The following is a 12086-nucleotide window of genomic DNA, read 5'->3' as shown; positions in this document are numbered from 1 at the left end:
CTCGGAGAAGTGTCGAAAACTGCCTCTGTGTTAGCCGACAGCGAGATGGGCCACCAGTTACTTCACGGGTGGTCAGCCGTGCGAAAACAAAGGGAATCGACTTCCCACAAACGAGACAGGACGTCTCAAAAATCTGCTGCAAATTTATATTTGATACGTCAGAAAAACGAGGAGCCCCTATCAGGGACATTCGTAATTAGGGAGGATCCTGGACATACGTCGTTAGGGCGGAGCAAGCTAATAATAGAACCGAGCTCCCACCCTCGCGTGTACCGGGGGCTGCAGCTAGTTTCAATCAATAACTGCGACCCCGGCAGCGCAGATCAATCTGATGAACGTTCTCGACTGCCATTCGTCGTGAGCACCTGAAACTCGCTCGCGATTGATTCGGCACCTGGCGCGCATCGCTGCTATTCGGCGGGACCAGATCGACGCGGAGGTGCGCGAGTGCGCATGCGCGGCGACCGCTGGCCCGGGGGCGGCGCGCCCGGGCAGCCCGGGGTGGCGGAGCGTGGGCGGTGGCTGCCGGCCTATATAAGTCCGACGCCGGCGCCGGGTCGGCCGCAGTCGCTCGACGCCCTCCACCGGCTCGCCACCGCAGCGCCCGCTGCCCTCTTCCCTGAGCAGCGCCAGCTGCCTCTTCCCTGAGCAGCGCCAGCTGCCCTCTTCCCTACACAGGTAGGTCTTACAACAGAGCACCTAACTTGTAAATCCGACAGCTTCCACCTTTCAATTGCCACGTGCAACAGTCCACTACATTTGCATTCTTAGCTCGCACGCCACCTTTCAGATGGTGGATGGTTTGAATTACTACTGGTCTTTTCAAAAACGGGTACAAGAGAGAGAGAACAGTCATTTTGCTTGCATTCACTGGTTATCCGTCCTTTTTCTGCAAAAATACTTTTCTGAAATAACAGAATTATTTGTAATTTGTTTGAAACAGTAGCTTTCAGAATTTAACGCCTCACATTTCTATAGAAGAATATCAACTCTCGTTTCAAGTAATGTGCTTCGAAATAGTAACTATTCCTGAACGTTACAGAATCATTGCATATGTTATCTTAATAACGAAGATTTTACCAGATACTTCTTGTGACGTGAATCTCTCTCTTCCTGCACCCGTGGTAGATAATCTAACTGGTGACAAATCAGGAAGTGCGTCTCGAATATTTTCTGTCAGAGTAACTTGATATAGCTGTCAATAAGATATCACACTAGTGACATACGATCTGCTTCACAGATCTTATAAACGTTCGCATAATTCTTCTTACAGTGTATTTAAAAGAGCATATAACAATTAAAAACTGAATGAACAGAAAAAAATTGTTATTTCCATCTCACAAATGTATGTTCTTTTGTTTGTTTAACTTCAAAGTCTTGCATTTCAGCACCAGATACATTTTTCTTCTAGTTTACGCTGGTTCGAGGCAACACAAGGTAAGTTCTTAGAATAAGCCGCTCGTATCATTCAACTGTTATATTGAATTCACGTGCAGAAATCCTCGAGTCTCTGTTCCATTTCCATTCATAGAAATCAGTATATTCACGGGCATGCACGCAACAATCAGAAAAATGTCTTAGCAGATTCTAAAAATATGAAAAAATTGAAATATGAATGAGGTAAATGTGGCTGGCTGGTAAACTGAAAAACATTGTATGAGCCAGCTACTGTACCAACTCAATATAATCTCAAACTCAAGTAAAAACTCAGAATTTTAGTTAAAATGTGAAAGTGATTACTAGTAATATTTGCTTAGTATCTAACAGGAAACAAATGTGTTTTTAAGAAAGTTTTCATAAATGGCTGTATTAACACTAACATGATCTCTTAACTTTCATCTCTCCCGAAACTTGATTTTCAATGCAATAGTAAAGTTAAAGTAAGTGAAATGAGAATCACCATATATTTTCCATAGCAGTCTTTATGTTGACTCATTAATTAATAACATGCCAGAAAAGTAAAGTGCACATCAACCAACTGGAAGTTCTTTGTCAATGTTTCAATTGCAGCTTCTTCGGACATCGACGCAGAATGCAGAGGTCTACAACGATGGGTTTGATCAATGCTAGTTCTACAAGGCAACCTCGTTCTTCTAGCAATAAGCAGAAATGTCTTTTTATAACACAGTAACAGAATTTTTAAAACGCAATTCGAATCGCATAGGGCTTATCGCAATTTCAGCTTACAGCAAGCGGCAATCTAAACAGGTCTCATGTGTACTGTAAAACAGAGCTAAGTGTTGTATCTGCTTTCAATTCCCATGAGAGCACAAGAAGGGCATCTGTTAATAAATAGTAATGACAGCCTAAACTAATTTTATGCTAGTTTAATCTTGTAACTCACACTGGAATGTACAGAATTCTCGAAGAGATTCGACTCGAAGAGAGAAGCAATGAAAACAAATTTCCGCTTTTCTTTGCCCGTTTTAGCCAATTGGAGGCCCTGACAAGGAGTCTGATACCAATGTTTCATTTGCTTGTAAATTTCTTAGCTGTCCCCAGATGCATTTCTTTCAAATTCGTTTAATTCCTCATCTCATGCGCCATTTCGTTTCCAAGTGACCTGTCTCTGCATTTATTGTTTTTTACTCTCGCTTCGGTAAAAATCTTAGACACACTAAGATACATTGGTGAAAAAATTCACACATATTTCTCTTTGAACCAAAGTCTGAAGCTGAGCGTCTTCTTGAGACGTTATTTCTCTCTCTCTCTCTCTCTCTCTCTCTCTCTCTCTCTCTCTCTCTCTCTGCCTCTGAGCGTCCCTCCCTAGTTTTTCTTAAGGTATTCGCAGCTATACATCTCTTCAGAAGAGTAAAGTTTCCAACAGTGAGAGAGGCGATGACACAATGAAACTTGTAGTTGGCGTGGAAGACTTTTTGGGATTATTCAGATTGTTCAGCACGTTTCATCAAACGTCAAAATATCAGTTTCAAACCTGGTTTCACTCACAGTCAAGAGCCCCTTCTCCTCAATAAATGAGAGATTTTTTGCGATTTTTCGAAAAAAATAATGACGAAATTAACGTAAATCTGTTTGCACATTATTTATTGATTTTTGGGCGCCATTTTCTGATTTTTGTTAAGAAATTCAGTCATCACTAAGCACACCGTCAGAGACGTTAAAGCTGCTCTGACAAAAACGAAGTGATTCCAGTGCAGTCTCCGAATCAAATCTGAAATAAAAATAAATAAATAAATAAAAAACAGTTTTCTTAATTTATAGGATATTCCGCGTGGAGTAGTAGCACGGTTTATTGAAATTTCACAAAATAATAACATGACGGACGTTTCGACAGAGATGTTGCCTTGTCGCGTGTTTTTGGTCACGTATGTTGCAGTAATTAATAAATAAATTCAAATAAAAAATTAGTTTATTATTCTTTGCGGTCACACCCGACGAATAATTAAGCCAAATTTCTGAAAGATATCTTATTAGTGTGCTCGCCATCCATTTCGTCAGCTTGAAATACGCTGTATCTCAAGCTGACGGAATGGATTGCAGACACACAAATAAAGATATCTTTTTGAAATTTGGCTGAATTATTTCTCGGACATGACTCCAAGGAGTTATGGGCTATTTTTTATTTTGGTTTATTCATTAGTTATTATAAAAAACCGTGACCAAAAACACATGACAAAACTACATCTTTGCTTCGGACATCCGCCATTTTATTATTTCGTCAAATTTCAAGGAACTGTATTATTACTACGTGCGCAATATCATGTAGATTAAGAAAATTGTTTGATTATTGATTTCAGATATGAGTTGCAGACTGCAGGACGTTAGGTCGTGGACACGGTTAGTTTCTGACAGAACAAATTTAACTCTTCAGATGAGGTGCTTAGTGAAGACAGAATTTCTTAAAAAAGGAAACAGAAAATGTTGTCCAAGAACCAGTATATAATGAGCAAAAAGATTATATTGATTGCTTCATTAGTTTATCCAAAAAAATTGTAAAATTCTCTTACATTGTAGACTGGCTGAGGAGAATGGGTCCTTTATCCACCGACATCGATCCTTTCAGTTCACATTTCGAGGCAGAATGAGAGACTGGCTCCAAAATTGTAAATATTCGAAAGAATGAAAGGTCCCTTTTTTTACGATCTGTGCATAAGAAATATATACATTGCGCAACACAATTACGGGATCAGTTTCTCGAAAAGCCGTAATTGCCTCCCATTCAGCGCATAAGTTTAAAATTTGCCTCAAATGTGCCTGTAACATTTCTCTTTAATGGCACAAAAGCGTGGCACCCTGAGACGCCATCCTCGGGCTCTGCGACGTTTCAAACAGCAAGACACCGACACAAGCGGGAAAAAAACCGACAGCTCAAAAGTTCATGTGAGCAGTAAGGAGACTAATAATGTCACTCTGACATCAAATTTCTTCACAATTCCGCTCAGCGTGACCGCTGACGTGTCACACGATGAGAAGATCTTCACAGTCTCTCCTACTCACATTTCATCCCCTCTTTTGACGTCTCGGCGATGGAGATCAGAACCGCGACACCCAGCGTTGAAATGACGCGGTTGTCTTATGGGTGTCGGAGGGAAACATTTGAGAAACAGCGCCGGTCAGAATCTTCACGAAAGGCCTCAGGGTGTGGCACAAAGGGAGACAATGAAACCACTCCTTCCTCAGGGGTGTTGGTTCCCACACATTTCACGGTTAAAAAGACCGTTCGCAGTGTGATGAGGAACAGCAATATGTTCTTGACAAACTTTGACACAACTGATACCCCATTACGTTTTCACCTTTCTCCAAGGACATTGTGGGGCTGCATCCCCACTGTACATAATCGCACCCCTTCGGAGTGCAGCACGACTACAGTTATTGCTTTCTTGTGCAGTTTGGAACCAGTACGGACCGTTCGAAACCATTCGACGAAATCTGAACGTAATTCGAATCAGTAAGGGTACTTACCTTTTACAACCATCCTGTTTTCCGCCCTTCTGTGGCGTGATCAGGCCAGATTGAAACATTAACATGCGCCTGAATAGATCGGCAAAGGTCTCTCTAAGAACCATCCAGTTCGGCACCCACACACCTGTGTTGACCATGTTACAAATATACACGCCGGAAAATTTGACATCAATTCAGCGTGGTAGCTGCTCTAGCGCCTGAAAACGCGCAAATCCCACCCAATGGGTAGAGAAGGGATTGCGTAACCCTCAGGCACTAGAACAGCCGCCAGGCTGACTGTGTCGAAATTTCTGAAAGTATATTTCTAACGTGCTTAACTGAGGTGCGTGGATGACATCGAAAGCGTTACCGAACTGGAGGTCCTCAGAGAGACCCTCTGCGGATCTATTCACGCATATGTTAATGTTACACAACAGCTTGATCACAACACAGGAGGACGGAATGCGGAAGTGTTGAAAAAGTGCAAGTAGCCTTTGTTGCTTCGGATCACGTTCAAATTCGTCGAATGGTTTTGAACTGTTCCTAACGGCTCCAACCTGTAAACGAGAGCAAAAATTGCGATCGCACTGCACACCAGAGGGGTACGACAATGTTCAATGCGGATGCACGCCCACAATATCCTTATAGAATGGTTGAAACGTCCGAGGGTGTCAGTAGTGTCAAAGGTTGTCGAGAACATCTTCCTGTTACTCAGCGCACTGCGATCGGTCTTTTTTAAGCTTGTAATGTGTGGGGACCAACGCCCCAGAGAAAGAGGAGGTTCCATTGACGACCTTTACGCCACCTCCTGAGACCTTTTCGTCGATTCTGAATGCCAGCGTTTCTGAAATGTTTTCCTCTGACACCCGTAAGAAAACTATGTGATTTCAACCCTGAGTGTCGCGGTTCTGACCTCCATCGCAGTGACGTCAAAGGAAGGGGTGAAACGTAGGTAAGAGAGGCCGTGATGGTCTTCTCATAGTGTGACACCCCCACAGTGGTGTTGGGCAGAATTTTGATGAAATTTGATGTCAATGTGGCATCATTAACCCACCTTACCGCTCACATGAACTTCCGAGCTGTGGCCTTTTTTTTTTCGCATGTGTTGACACCTTGTTGTCTGAAGCATCGCCGAACTCGAGGGTGACGTCACAGGGGGCCACGCTTTTACGCCATTACAGAGGAATCTTTTAGGCACCTTTGAGATAAATTTCATACTTATGCATCGGAGTGGAAGGCAGCTACGACGTTTGAAAAAAGTGATCCTCTAATTATTTGGCGCAGTGTATATGTTTCTCAAGCAACAATCTGAAAAGGTACTCAAAAGGAGATATTACATTTCTTCATAAATCCTTTATTCGTTCGATTGACTGTGTATTTACAGCCAGTTTCTCACTCTGCCGCAAAGTGCCAACTGAAACGATCGTTTTCAACCAATTAAGGGCCCATTTTCCTCAGCCGGCCTATAATATAAGCGATTTTTGGGATTTTTTTGAAAAACTAATGAAGCAATCAACGTAAACCTTTTTCCACAATATTTATTGATTCTGGGAAAATAATTTCTGATATTTTGAAGAAATTCAGTCATCATTGAGATCCCGTGCGAGGAGTTGAATTTTCTCTGTCCAAAATGAGCATGACAGAAGTCCTGCATTTGCAAATGTTACCTAAAACCAAACAATCTTCTAAATGCATTCAATATTGCACAAGGAGTAACAGCAGAGTATTTTGTAATTCGACGAAACAATAAAATGGTGGACGTCTGAAACAAAAATTTAGTTTTGTCATGAGTTTTTGATCACGTTTTTTGTAATAACCAATGAACAAAGTAAAATAAAAAATTAGCCTATAACTCATTGCGGACATGTCCGAGGACTAAAGCAGCCAAATTTAAAAAAAAGTTATGTTTATTAGTGAGCCCGCAATCGATTCCGTCTGCTTGAGGTACAGTGTACATCAAGCCGACGAATTGGATTACGGACATACTAATAAAGATATCTCTCTAAAATTTGGTTGAATTACTCCTCGTGTATGTCTTCAAAGAGCGATAGGCTAATTCTTATTTTAATTTATTCAGTAGTTACTGCAAGAAAGAGCCAAAAACACATGAAAAAACTACATCGTTTGAAACGTCTACCATTCTATTACTTCGTCAGATTTCAAAAAATCTGTGCTATTACTCCATGAGCAGTATTCTATGGATATAAAAAATTCCTTCTTTTTTATCTCAGATAAAATTTGCAGATTCCATGACTTCTGTCATGGACACATCTCATTTTGTGCACAGCAATATTAACTCCTCAGGTGGTGGGGGGGCTTCAAGATGACTGAATTTCTCCAAAAAATCTGATAATGTTGTCCAAGTATCAACAAACAGTATGAAAAAAGATTTACGTTGATTGCTTCATTAGTTTCTGGAAAAAAGGTTGTAAAATTTGCTTCTATTGTAGGCTAGCTGAGGAGAACGAATCCTTAACCCATCGTCAACAATCGTTTCAGTTCACACTTCGGGGCGAAGCGAGAGGCTATAAAATTACAAATAATGGGCCGAATCAAAGACTTATGACGATACGTAAGGTCTCTTTTTTAAGAACTCTTCAGATTCTTGAAAAGAAGCATACACACTACACTACATAATCAAAGGATCACTTTCTCCAAACGCCTTAATTAACTCCCATTCCAGCGCATATGTTTGAAATTTGGATCAAAGGTTCCTACTGTAATGGTACAAAGAGTGGGACCCATCGACGTTATCTTCGCGATCGGCAACGCTTCAGACCGCAAGGTGTCGACAAATTCGAGAAAAAAGCCCTATCACGGGAGTTCATGTAAGCTGTAAAGTGGGTTAAGTATGTCACATTGGCATCAAATTTCATCATAATTCTGCTCTACGCCACCGTGGGCTTATCACACAATAAGAAGGTCGTCACAGATCCTCTTACTCACATTTCCTCTCTTCTCTTGACGTCTCTGTGATGGACGTCAGAACTGTGACTCCCAGCGTTGAAGAAACGCTATTTTCTTATGGGTGGCCGAGGAAAATATTTCAGCCACACCGCCACTCAAGAGTCGCCACAAAAAGGCCTCAGGACGTAGCATAAAGGGCGTCAAAGAAACCACACTTTTCTCTGGTGCGTTACTTCCCACACAATCCACGGATAAAAAACGGTGTTCGCAGTGTGAAGAGCAACAGAATGACGTTCTTGACAACCTTTGACACTGTTGACACCCTCGGACTTTTCAACCTGTCTCTAAGGGCAGTGTGGGGCTGCATCCCCGGTGAATGTGTTCGCACCGCTTTGGAGTGCAGAGCAGCGCAATTATTGCTCTCGTGTACATACTGGAACCACTACGGACCGTTCAAAATGATTCGACGAAATCTGAACGTGAACTGAAGCAGTAAGGGTACTGACACTTTTCAGTCTTGATGTTTTCCACCCACTCATGGCGTAATCACGCGGGAGTGCAACATGAACATGTGCGTGAATAAAATGGCAAGGGTCCCTATAAGACCCCTCAGTTTGACACTATTTTCGGTGCCACCCACACAACATTTTTGAGCCTGTTACATGTGTACCTGTCATAACCTTTGACACCAATTCAGCCTGGTGGCTGCTCTAACGTCTGAAAGTATGCAAACCCCACCCAAAGGGTGTAGAACGGTTTGCCTAGCCCTCAGGCACTAGAGCAGGCACAAGGCTGAATCGGTGTCGAAATTTCTAAAGGTACATTACTAAGATGCTCAAAAAAGGTGTGTGAGTGACACCGATGGTGTTGCTGAACAGTGGGATAATGGAAGGATCCTTCGCCGATCTATTCACGCACATATTAATATTGCACTCTCGTGTGAGCACGCGGCAGGAGGATGGAAAACAGCTGTGTGGAAGAAGTGTAAGTACCCTTTGCTGCTTCGGATCACGTTCCAATTTCGTCGAATGATTCTGAACGGTCCCTAGTCGTTCTACTTTGTACACGGGAGCAAAACTTGTAATCGCTCTTCACTCCAAAGTGGTCGGAACCACGTTCGATAGGGATGCAGCCTAACACTGCCCTTAGAGAAGAGTTGAAACGTCCGAGGATGTCACCAGTGTAAAAGGTTGTCAAGAATATCTTCCTGTTCCTCATCGCACTGCGATCGGTCTTTTTTAACCTTGTAATGTGCTGGGACCAACCTCCCAGAGAAAAAGGTGGTTTGATTAACGCCCCTTATGCCACCTCCTGAGGTCTTCTCGTCGATTCTGAGCGGCAAAGTTTCTGAAATGTTTTCCTCGGACACCTATAAGAAAACCGTGTGATTATTAGCGCTGGGTGTCGCGGTTTTGACCGCCATCGGAGAGACGTCAAAAGAAGGAGTGAAATGTGGTAAGAGGGGCTGTGACGACCTTTTCAGCATGTGACACGTTCACGTTGGGCAGAATTTTGATGAAATTTGGTGCCAATATGAAATCATTAACCCAGTTTACAGCTCACATGAACTTCGGTGCAGTGGCTATTTTTTTCGCATGTATCGACAACGTAGTGTTTAAAACGTCGCCTGGCGTGATGGTGAAGTCGCAGGGCGCCACACTTCTGTACCGTCGCAGAGGAAAGTGGAGGCAACTTTAAGCGAAGTTTCAAACTTATGCGTCGCAGTTTGAAACAGTTACGGGGCTTCGAAAAAGTGATCCTTAGTTTAGAATGAAATTTTAACTCTACAGCGGAGTGAGCGCTGATATGAAACTTCCTGGCAGATTAAAACTGTGTGACGGACCGAGACTCGAACTCAGGATCTTTGCCTTTCGCGAGCAAGTGCTCTACCGACTGAGCGGCCCAAGCACGACTCACGCCCCGTCCTCACAGCTTTAATTCCGCCAATACCTCGTCTCCTACCTTTCAAACTTCACAGAAGCTCTCCTGCGAACCAGCAGAGCTTCTGTAAGGTTTGGAAGGTAGGAGACGAGGTACTGGCAGAAGTAAAGCTGTGAGGACGCGGCCTGAGTCGTGCTTGGGTAGCTCAGTCGGTACAGCACTTGCCCGCGAAAGGCAAAGGTACCGTGTTCGAGTCTCGGTCCGGCACACAGTTTTAATCTGCCAGGAAATGACCCTTAATTGTTGTTGCGTAGTGTACATGGAAAAGAGCTCTGCCTCTAAATTTCCAGTGATTCAATACAAGGCCATCGAAGTCAATACGCTGTCAATCAGTATGTCCTAATTTAGGTACTTAAATAATTTCTGGTGTCTGCCATGATGTTTTTCAAACAGGCCACAGCGTTCAGATTTCAAGAGCCATTTAGCAACAACGGTAAGTATATCACATACAATTAACAGCTAGATACATCTTGAGGCTACTACGCATCACAGAATTCAACTTTTTGCAGCGTTTGTCACCTCAGCAGGGAAGCATCACTGGCTTATGTGCGAATTCACAGGTTCTTAATGGCATGATGATACCCATCTCATTTTCGATATGTTCAAAGAGTGCCACACCTTGCAGCATTAGTAATAAATAATTTCGAAAAAAACGTCGGAATCAACGAGAATAGTGCAAGAAATTGATCATGGCCTTTCCGGGGGAAACGACTAGGAATTCAGCAGAAGTAGTTTTAGAAACCTACAGAAAACGTAAATCTGGATGGCCGGACGAGGATAACTGCAGAACCCATCGAGAGCTACCCCAAGCTTTTACAACAGTGCAATATCTGATCGCTACAGAACATTAAGTCATTTCACGCTTTTGAGAATATACTTGAATTAATTTCAAGTGACCGATCCCGGCGCTACAGCAATGATCGGCACGTCCCGCCTTCCCAGCACCCTTTGGATGGTGCAGTCGTTCCACCCGACAACATGGCCGCCACCCGAGCTCCGGCGACGGACGCCACAGAGACGAGTACGTCTCTAAAACACCCACTTCACTCCTTCATTGTACCGACTGAGATCTTCGAATAGGTCCACGCTCCCACTAGCCGTTGCCTGACAGTGAAGAACACGTGCTCAAACAACGCTCGCCCTATCGGCGCAAACGTCGTCGCTGCTGGCTCACGAATCCTCAAGACACTCATCCGAGTCAGTGCGGACGCCGTCCAACCAGCCGACGGTCCAACGCCGATCTTGCCGCACGGCACTAGCGATGACCAACACGTTTTGCCGGATGTGCAACCAGCTCAAGCCGCCAAGAACATAGTACCCATCTGTCTTCCTGCGGACACCTAATGATCTCTCTCACCAAGACGATGTTCACATGGACATTGTACTGACCCTCAGTACAGGGGCGTCTCATGGGATGACGATATGGAGGACGAAATGCCTCCTCCACAGCACTGTCTACGCCTCCAACGAGGTTGCTCGGTAATATCGGAAACGACGCATGGCGGCCTTAGGGACCCTATTCTACATCACCCCCAACGCTGGTAGACGCGAGTCCACCAATGCTACCACAGACGTACCGATTCGCGACATCGAAAATCAACGTGACTCACGCAGCAAGAAAGCTGCAGCTCCTCTGCGATGTGCTTCATACTTCTGGCGTCGACGTCGCCCTTCTTCAGGAAGTTGGTGATGCCACGCTACAACCAGTTTACAGCTGTGACTCATATAGGTCTGTAGGCGGGGTGTGAGTGGCCTTTTAGATATGCGTATGCATCCTGGTCGCAGATATGATACTCCTCCTGCCCAGCCGAGGCATATCTGTAACCATTTTTTACATGTGCGTCATCAATATCTATGCCCTGTCTGGCTCCACGAATCGTCGGCAGCGGTCCAAGTTGGTAGCAGACGACGTGGCTTCCCTGTTTTCCAGCTACTATGATCGCTTCGTTGAGGACGGCAATTTCAGCTGCGTCTTCCACTCAAAGGACCCGACACCTGGTTATTCACCATGCCGGAGGCTACATATCTTGGTCAAAGACTTTCATCTCACTGACGTTTGAGATATGATTCATGCTGACACGCCTGATTATACCCATTATACAGCACATTCTGCGAGCAGAATCGATGGTTTTGTGTCTCCGTCCACGTTGGAAACGAAGTCTCTCAAGTAGAACGACTGTACCACCTCAGTCAGCCTGGTGCTGCAAAGGGTCCTGAGTGCTTAACACTTCCCTGTTTGGAGATCAGCGCTGCCGACAATGAATAGCCACTACATGGGGCTCGTGCATAAACCGTCTCCCATGGTAGGTGTCAACATTACACTGGTGACTTAAGTG

The 12086-nt window shown here is 44.0% G+C and overlaps 1 protein-coding gene across 1 annotated transcript in view; it reads left to right on the top strand.

Moving 5' to 3' along the window:
- Positions 1 to 553: 553 nt before the first annotated feature.
- Positions 554 to 12086, top strand: part of LOC124554793 (ITG-like peptide) — a 90023-nt gene continuing 78490 nt past the window's right edge. The window contains exon 1 of the mRNA XM_047128445.1: positions 554 to 678. The gene's annotated coding sequence lies outside the window, so the exon portion shown is untranslated. The remainder of the gene's footprint in view (positions 679 to 12086) is intronic.

Source organism: Schistocerca americana, chromosome X, assembly GCF_021461395.2.
Source record: "Schistocerca americana isolate TAMUIC-IGC-003095 chromosome X, iqSchAmer2.1, whole genome shotgun sequence".
Lineage (NCBI taxonomy): Eukaryota > Metazoa > Arthropoda > Insecta > Orthoptera > Acrididae > Schistocerca > Schistocerca americana.
This window is presented reverse-complemented; position numbering and strand designations above follow the sequence as displayed.